The sequence below is a fragment of the Saccostrea cucullata genome, unplaced genomic scaffold (assembly GCF_032062105.1).
Source record: "Saccostrea cucullata isolate Sc308-1 unplaced genomic scaffold, CSIRO_AGI_Scuc_v1 ctg2817, whole genome shotgun sequence".
Taxonomy (NCBI): domain Eukaryota; kingdom Metazoa; phylum Mollusca; class Bivalvia; order Ostreida; family Ostreidae; genus Saccostrea; species Saccostrea cuccullata.
The window spans coordinates 123357-130984 of NW_026918108.1; the positions used below are offsets into that span (position 1 = coordinate 123357).

The window sequence follows — 7628 nt, forward strand, 5'->3', positions numbered from 1 at the left end:
TCTTATTCCATATTTCCTTGAATATCAGACTTTTTATGACGTGCTTGGCGTATTTGATACAGACCTATTAATAGTCCAAAGACTGCTAGAATAGCACCTATAATTCCAATTATCGTATCAATATCAATCTCATCATCCTCAGCCGGCTTTAATCTATCTGTTAGAATAAATGATAAATGTTTTAAAATTTCTTTTGGAAGAATTTGTAATGATTTATTCTCACATAGTAACATACACATGTATCATAAAAAAACAACCATGAAAATACACTTTAATATACTTTTCTTGATATGTAAAATTTCTCACCGAAACATTTCTCGACCGACTCACTGCCAACAAAAGAGAGATGTCCAGGAGGACAGAATTTACATGAAGTCTGACCAATATCATTCTGATAAAATCCACTTTTGCACATAGTACATCCGTTTCCTTCTTGATATGTACCAGCAGGGCAATAAACTGAAATTATAAAATATCACAAAATGGTTTAATTATGGAATACATTGTTTAAGTTTCTGATCTTTCAAAATTTAAATCTTTATCTATAAAAAAGAAACAAAGAAAATGTAAAATATTTCATTAATTTTATTCTACTTTTGGTTTTATCAGTCGTCACTTTTAAAAAGCTTGGTTATTAGCAACTGACGTTTTGACTAAACGGTGTTTTATTAGGGCATTTTTCAAATGCTTAATGGAAGCAAAAATCGTTTATATGTCAGTAAGTAATTCAAATACCACAACTGTCCCCTTGAAGGAAACTGCCCGCGGTACACTTTACTTCAGCGTTCAGCAACAAAACATATCCATGAATCTTCGTTTCAACGTAGGATCTCTTTGATATCATGTGTGAACCTGTAAATAGATTTTTTTCAGTTGTAGTTAAATCTTGTTTTCTTTGACTTGCATAGGCACATAATTAAATGAAAGAAAAAGTGAGCAAGCCCACATACCCTACGCTCCCCAAAACTCAAAGTACTGAAAATCCCGGAAAAAATGAAAGAATCGGAATTTCCCGGTTATATGCACATCAACACATTGTGTCCTAAATATCTGCAAAGTTTGATGAAATTCTGTGAAGCGGTTTATCAGGAGTTGCGCTGACAAACTGTTCATCTCTATATTCAAGGTATGGCCAAAAATCTAAGTTGAAAAGTGCGGAAATTCTAAGAAAAAGTAAAGGAATCGGAATTCCCTGGTAATATGCACATCTACACATTGTGTCCTAAATACCTGCAAAGTTTGAAGAAATTGTGTGCAGCGGTTTATGAGGAGTTGCGCTGACAAACTGTATAAAAGGTATGGCCAAAAACCTAAGTTTTTAGTGCGGAAATTCCCGGAAAAAATAAGGAATCGGAATTTCCTGTAATATGAATATCTACATATTGTGTCCTAAATATCTGTATAATAATTCCATACATGACATTGTGTTCATAAAACAGTACAAAACAGGAGCAGAGCAAGCAAGGACATAAAATATACAGGGAAAATATTTCTTTTTTTTATTTCAGGAAGTGTTTCTTATTTTGCTTTTAAGATATCAAAATTAACTGAAATTTTTAAATTTTTTAGCCAAGTCATTTTGACAACCTTTATAGATCAATATTAAAGTAGAACTGATTGCGTAACAAGAGGTCTTAGATCTTAATTTTACAACCATCTGAGTGTCTTTGAAAGCCATAATACGTACATGTTTTATTTGTCAACAGCCTCCTTGAATAAATTTGAATTCAATTGCCAAAACAAAGATAATCTAAAATTTTGCCAAAGCATTTTAATAGAAAAAATGACTATTACTTCGAGAAAATCATTAATTTTTATGTGCAGAGTAAGTTAATATGATTTGCGGGGGATGCCTTTCATGAAGGCAAAAAGCCCGGAAAATAATCTCCTTAATGAAACCCAACATTTACTCACCTTTTAAAACTTGGTAATATCTCCTCAAAAGTAAATATTCTTTGTGTAGATTTGTTGCTGTATTTCTTCCAGAGCGTCGCTTCCTGTGGCTAGCATTTTTGGCATCTACATATTCCAATTCCACAAGTTTGGATTCCGTAATATAGAAAGCCTGAACAAGGTGCTTGAGAGGTTCACTTACTTGTAATAAAAATACAAAAATAACACTTTGTGTTAGATAAATTATTATGATACTAACAAATGTTTATTTAAGAATGACTCCTGTTAATTTTGTGATAGTTTCTTTTGTCTTTTTTATATGAAACATCTGAAAGTGGCGATTATTCGTTGACATTTCTTTACTAGATTGTTATGCCATATCAGATTTGGAGTCATGATCAAGATTATCAGAATTTCCTTAATTGTGTTACAAAAAAATAAAGATAAATCGTTCTTTAAACGAGGAGCAAAAATTCAAATTTACTGTTAAGGGGGATGTACGGCCACCTTTAGTGCAGTGAAAACAAAATGTAAACATTTCTTCAAATGGCTAAAATACATTATATTTTGATCAAATTTTAAGTCCTAATGATAAAGATACAATAAATATGCATAACTGAATGCATGTTGTGTATATATAATCTATACTTTTGCAGAAAAATGCTTTTGATATGCTCTTTAGAACTGCGCAGCTACAGAATACAGCAGAGCCTTAAAAAATCCAAAAAAAATATGCAAACTGTGCATTAATGTTCTCTCTACAACCATTTGTTGAGAAAATGTATAAATTTTGCACTTTTAAATGATAATTTCAAGTTCAAAACAAGGTACCGTTGTCTTCAAAAAGAGTGCAAAGAACCATGAAAGTAGTTCATGGATAGCAGCACGTGGTCTATTTTTAGCACAGAATTTTGTTTTCCAGACCCCTTCTTAATATGGAGGGACATAACAATCTTTAAATGTAGGAGAGAATATTATAGTTGCAACACATTTCAAATAATATGAACACTTTTAAAAGAGGAAAGGTGTTATAGTGTGGCTTGAAGTAATTTATTTCGTATTATTATCGAACAGTTGTTAAATACACAGGCACCTGACGTTACTTATTTTTCTTTTAATAAAAAAATATACACATACCTAATAATTGTTTATTATTAGGTATGTGTATATTTTTTATATTAAAAGAAAAATAAGTAACGTCAGGTGCCTGTGGTTAAATAGTGTACGTATTGATAAAAAAAAAAAATCTTAAACTCTTTGATTCCAGGTAAGGAAAAATGAGCATCATCAAAGTTAAAAATTAAGAGTTTGTAAGTTTGCCATAGATAACTTATTTTATCTATCAAAATTTTAATTATCACCAATGGAACACAAAGAAATAAGACACATATAATCGATATGAATGACCTTGTTTTAATACCTGGGTGATCAAAAAGTTCGAACTATATCTACAAAACCACAATTCAGATTAGAAACATAGCCAAACACAAGTTCTATAAATAGCATATGCTGAAGTTTTGCTCCTTGTTTGTGATGTCACAATCTGAAAATGACGTCATGCAGGTACTTGTGACGAAAAATCTATTTGCCCATATTCTCAAAATTAAAATTTTACAAAGTAAAGAAAAAAATCAACATAATTAAATATTTTATACCATCTTTAAAATGACGTTTTGTGGTCCTCCCAACTCAGGGAAAAAATATTGGGTCCGTATTTATAGAAGAGAAAGAAATTCCTTTAAATTTAAACATAATATTGTTGACGGAAGAAAAAGAAAAAATTATCGTCTAATGGGATGTAAAAAAAAAAATGAGTCGGGCCATTTCCAGGCAGTAGATCGGGAGAGAGGGCAACCAAATATTTTTATAACAAGTGGTCTTATAAGGTTAGTACATATTCCATCATGTACTTAGTAATGCAAATTTTTTTAATCTTCTGCACTATTTTGAAAAACAAACATACGATTTTCGGGGGGGGGGGGGGGGGGGGAGCCTCTCACTTTTTTTGCGATGATAGACATAGCATATGCAATGGACCTTTCTTTGCAAACATTGTACTCGCTTCTAAATTTCGAAGAAACAACTCAATATATTTTATCAAGCTTCGTATGCATTGAGCGAGAGCTTACAACGTTGTCAACATAATAAGACATGATGCGTTTTTATGTCCAAACATTACTCCATACAATGTGTTGGTCATTGCAAACAATCTAGCTATTTATGTGAGGTGCCTGAAGGAAATCCTATAACTGCCTGTTTTTTCTATCTAACTTCTAGCCAAAATATACATATGTACCAATTTTAGAATGTAAGACATGTAATTACAATTTGTTTTTCATGCACCGCATATTGTTTAAAATTTTCAAATTAAATGCTTAGCATCCTCCTTGCAGTGCCCCATTTGAAAATAACTTCTATCGCCACAGAAAAAAGACCCGCCGTAAACACATATGTTTAGGACATTTTTATCTTTTTTCTTGAGTTTTAAAGAAACCAACAAATTATCAAGACTTTGTTCATGAAAAATTAAATATAATCATGGTAATAAACGGATATATCCACAGCAGATATATTCACATGCCAACCACGTGCTCAGTGGAATAATTTTAACGAGGAAACTCGAACTGTAAACAGAACAGTTTTTCCCGATTTGCTGGAGTGGGGTTAAACTCGCGTTTTTCATTAATCAGATGATGCGATGCAACAAATAAAAGTAGTAAGTAATATAACCTAATGAATATTACAGGGTGATTTCTTGTCTTGATGTTATTATGGTCGCATTTATTCTAAAATCAATGTTATTCGAACTCTGTGTGACAGAGCAATGGCGGACGAAATAAACACATTGCCTCAGGAAGACACCCATATGAAAAATCAAATTTTCAAGAATTATGGAAAATGACAAGAAAAAAGCGAAACAAATGGTTGTAGCCATATTATCAATGAATCAAACTAACACCATTTTCAATGCATTTATCATCTCGTAAATGCTGTAGCTGCGCAGTTCTAACATGATTAATTTCCTCCTAATTAAAACAAAATAAACTTAATTGTTTACTAATTTTGGTCTCTAACAGTAGGTAGTTAGTGCATTAGCACTTTGAGTAACTTGGGCTAGTTTAGTAGAGTATTAAGCGCATTCTTGGTAATTCTTATTTTACACCAGACTAGACCCAATTGGCTTGTACATCCCCCTTAATCTTGTTTCCAAGCAATATTATTCTTCCTTACCGATGCCTTTTTGATGATATGCGCCAAGTTGTAAAGGTTGACCGCCACTCTGTAAATGAGTTTTCACAAGGTAGGCCCGCTGTACTGAGTCTCCAATATTTTTGCATGCCTTCACTGTGACGTTAACCACACAAGATCCATTGCAAGCAGAAGACTGGATATCTTCGCATTTAATTCCTCTGAACTCCACTTCAAGGTTAACTACCAAGGACTCAGGACTTGCAATGTCTAAAATTAAATGTTTAGAAAAGCTTATTCTGTGTGAGTGAAACTTCTCGAACATGATTTAAAACAACAAACACTCAATTAATCAAAAAATGAATGTAGGCCTACACCAAAATTTTTCATTTGAATAAACCCAAATCTACATTACACAGATTCGTATCTAACTATTTGTTCAGTTGCGTTAATCTCTCTATTCTTTAGAAGTAAATACTCAAATTTTCCCGTATATTCCAATGTCAAAAGTTTACACCAACTCCTTGTTATGTCCTCATTGTTGCTTTATTATATTGAACAAACTCATTTACACGGCTTGAGGAAATATAGATATTGGTATGATTTAGTGCTGCTTTCCGTTACTGAACAAGATTTTTTAAAGAATATTCATATGTATTCATATAAAAATGTTACTCTCGGTTGTGGTCCTACTTAACTCCGGTTGTCATGAGCTGACAGTCGGACAACCTTTGATCAGAAAGGGGCCTCAGAAAGGCTCGCTTCAGCCTTCATTTCAGGTGAGCTATAAATCAAACGAACAGACCTGCACACACAGGCATTTCATTTTCCTCTAAAACTTGATGAATTCTTGAAAGAACCCATCGTCGTTCCGTATTGTTTCAACACTCATAGTAAGTTTCGTGCATGTATTTATCGCTGCGTACTCTACCTCTTCCACACTTCACCTCGCAGATTTTGTGCTCATCGTCTCCGTAACAGGAAATTATTGTGTCATTTTGATGAGCAAACTTGCTACAACCTAATGTGTAGAGGCAACAGAAAGCATTATGAAACTGAAATGATTTTACTTGTACTAGGAGGATATCATTAATTTACCATTTATGATATCAATAATATCACTTTAAAATTTTTCTTTAAATCAAAATATTTCGCGATCTTCTCGTTCTTACCTAAAGCTTTTTCACAAAATTTTCCAATAAATGAATCTGGACATACACAGTAGAAAGTGCTATTTTTGGTAGCGATGCATTTACCGGAATTTTTACAAATTCCTGGCTTACAAACGCTAGGTGGAATATCACAGTTATCACCACTGAAGCCGTAAGCGCAAGTACAACTATCGTTTTGACAATCCAGCGAGGTTCTACACGTACTATTATATGTATCTGAAATCAAATAAGATATTTTCACATCTTGAAAAGGAAGTATTTGATAATCGTTCCAAGATTCTCCACTAATAATCAGAGTTTAAGATATCTAAACAAAAATGCTTGACCTATATTTTCAAAACTTTAACCCTGGTCATGACTTTTGAATGAGAAGAGATGGGTCTTTCATATAATACATTCAAATACACATTATTTTTTTATTTCGTGACCTTGACCTCGAAGTTTGACCTACTTTTCAAAAATGTTAATGTTTCCTTACATTTTCTTACATATTTGACAAAAATTTGCATTACCTTTGACAAGATATTTCCGAATATTATATGATTTCTGACCTCTTGACCTCAACCTTCACGATTGACCTAATCTTCAAAAGATAACTTCTGAATGGCATATGATTGGGCGTTAATATTTTACACATATGCAATAAATAATGACATCTCATTCATAAAGACACCGAAAAAGGGGGACCAAAATTCTTTGAATACGATAGTTGAAATTAAAAGTAAAATAGGTTAGAAAATACTCTTTACTTCTTTTTTCTATCAAACTAGGTGAACGTTCTTGTAATATTAAGTCTCTGGCTACAGCATTTTCCACGTGAGAGAGTGAAGAAAGAATTTTGTTGTTACCATCCAATATCATAAAATCACAGATTTCTAGCCCTGAAAACAAAAGTAAATTGTTATATATAAACAAAAATTAATTTCACATGCTTTATAAAGTTTAAAATCTACTAAAATGCTTAATATGTATATTCTCCATGACTTAAATATTTTTGCTAAATTGTGATTGCTTTCAGGACTAACTATGACTCTCAAGAATCCCCTTATAACGCAAAGAAAAGCATGACAGATCCATCGTTCATCAAGAAATAATAATAAAATAGTTAAATTTAGAGTGAAAGTAATTTGTTATGTAATTGTTATGTTTATCTAATTATGTTTATCTAATTGTTTTAATGCTTTTCATACGATTGATTGATTGTTTAAAGCTGAAAACGATTTATAAAAGGAATGTGTCGGACATTTTTGTTCGGAGAATCGCTATGCCTGCAGACCCCTATATAAAGGGCAGGACTTTGTCACTGTTCAATGTAATCAGTCGAAACCGGTGTAGACGGACGGATGCTATACAGCACTCGGTAGCGACAGTAAT

General features: G+C 32.5%; 1 long non-coding RNA gene across 1 annotated transcript; it reads right to left on the bottom strand.

Annotated features, from left to right (window-relative positions):
* Positions 1-376: 376 nt before the first annotated feature.
* LOC134247849 (uncharacterized) lies at positions 377-2026 on the bottom strand. The gene is made up of 3 exons (XR_009987944.1): positions 1915-2026; positions 736-852; positions 377-459 (listed from the first exon to the last, which is right to left on the bottom strand). It is a non-coding gene; the product is annotated as an uncharacterized LOC134247849 (long non-coding RNA).
* Positions 2027-7628: the final 5602 nt, after the last annotated feature.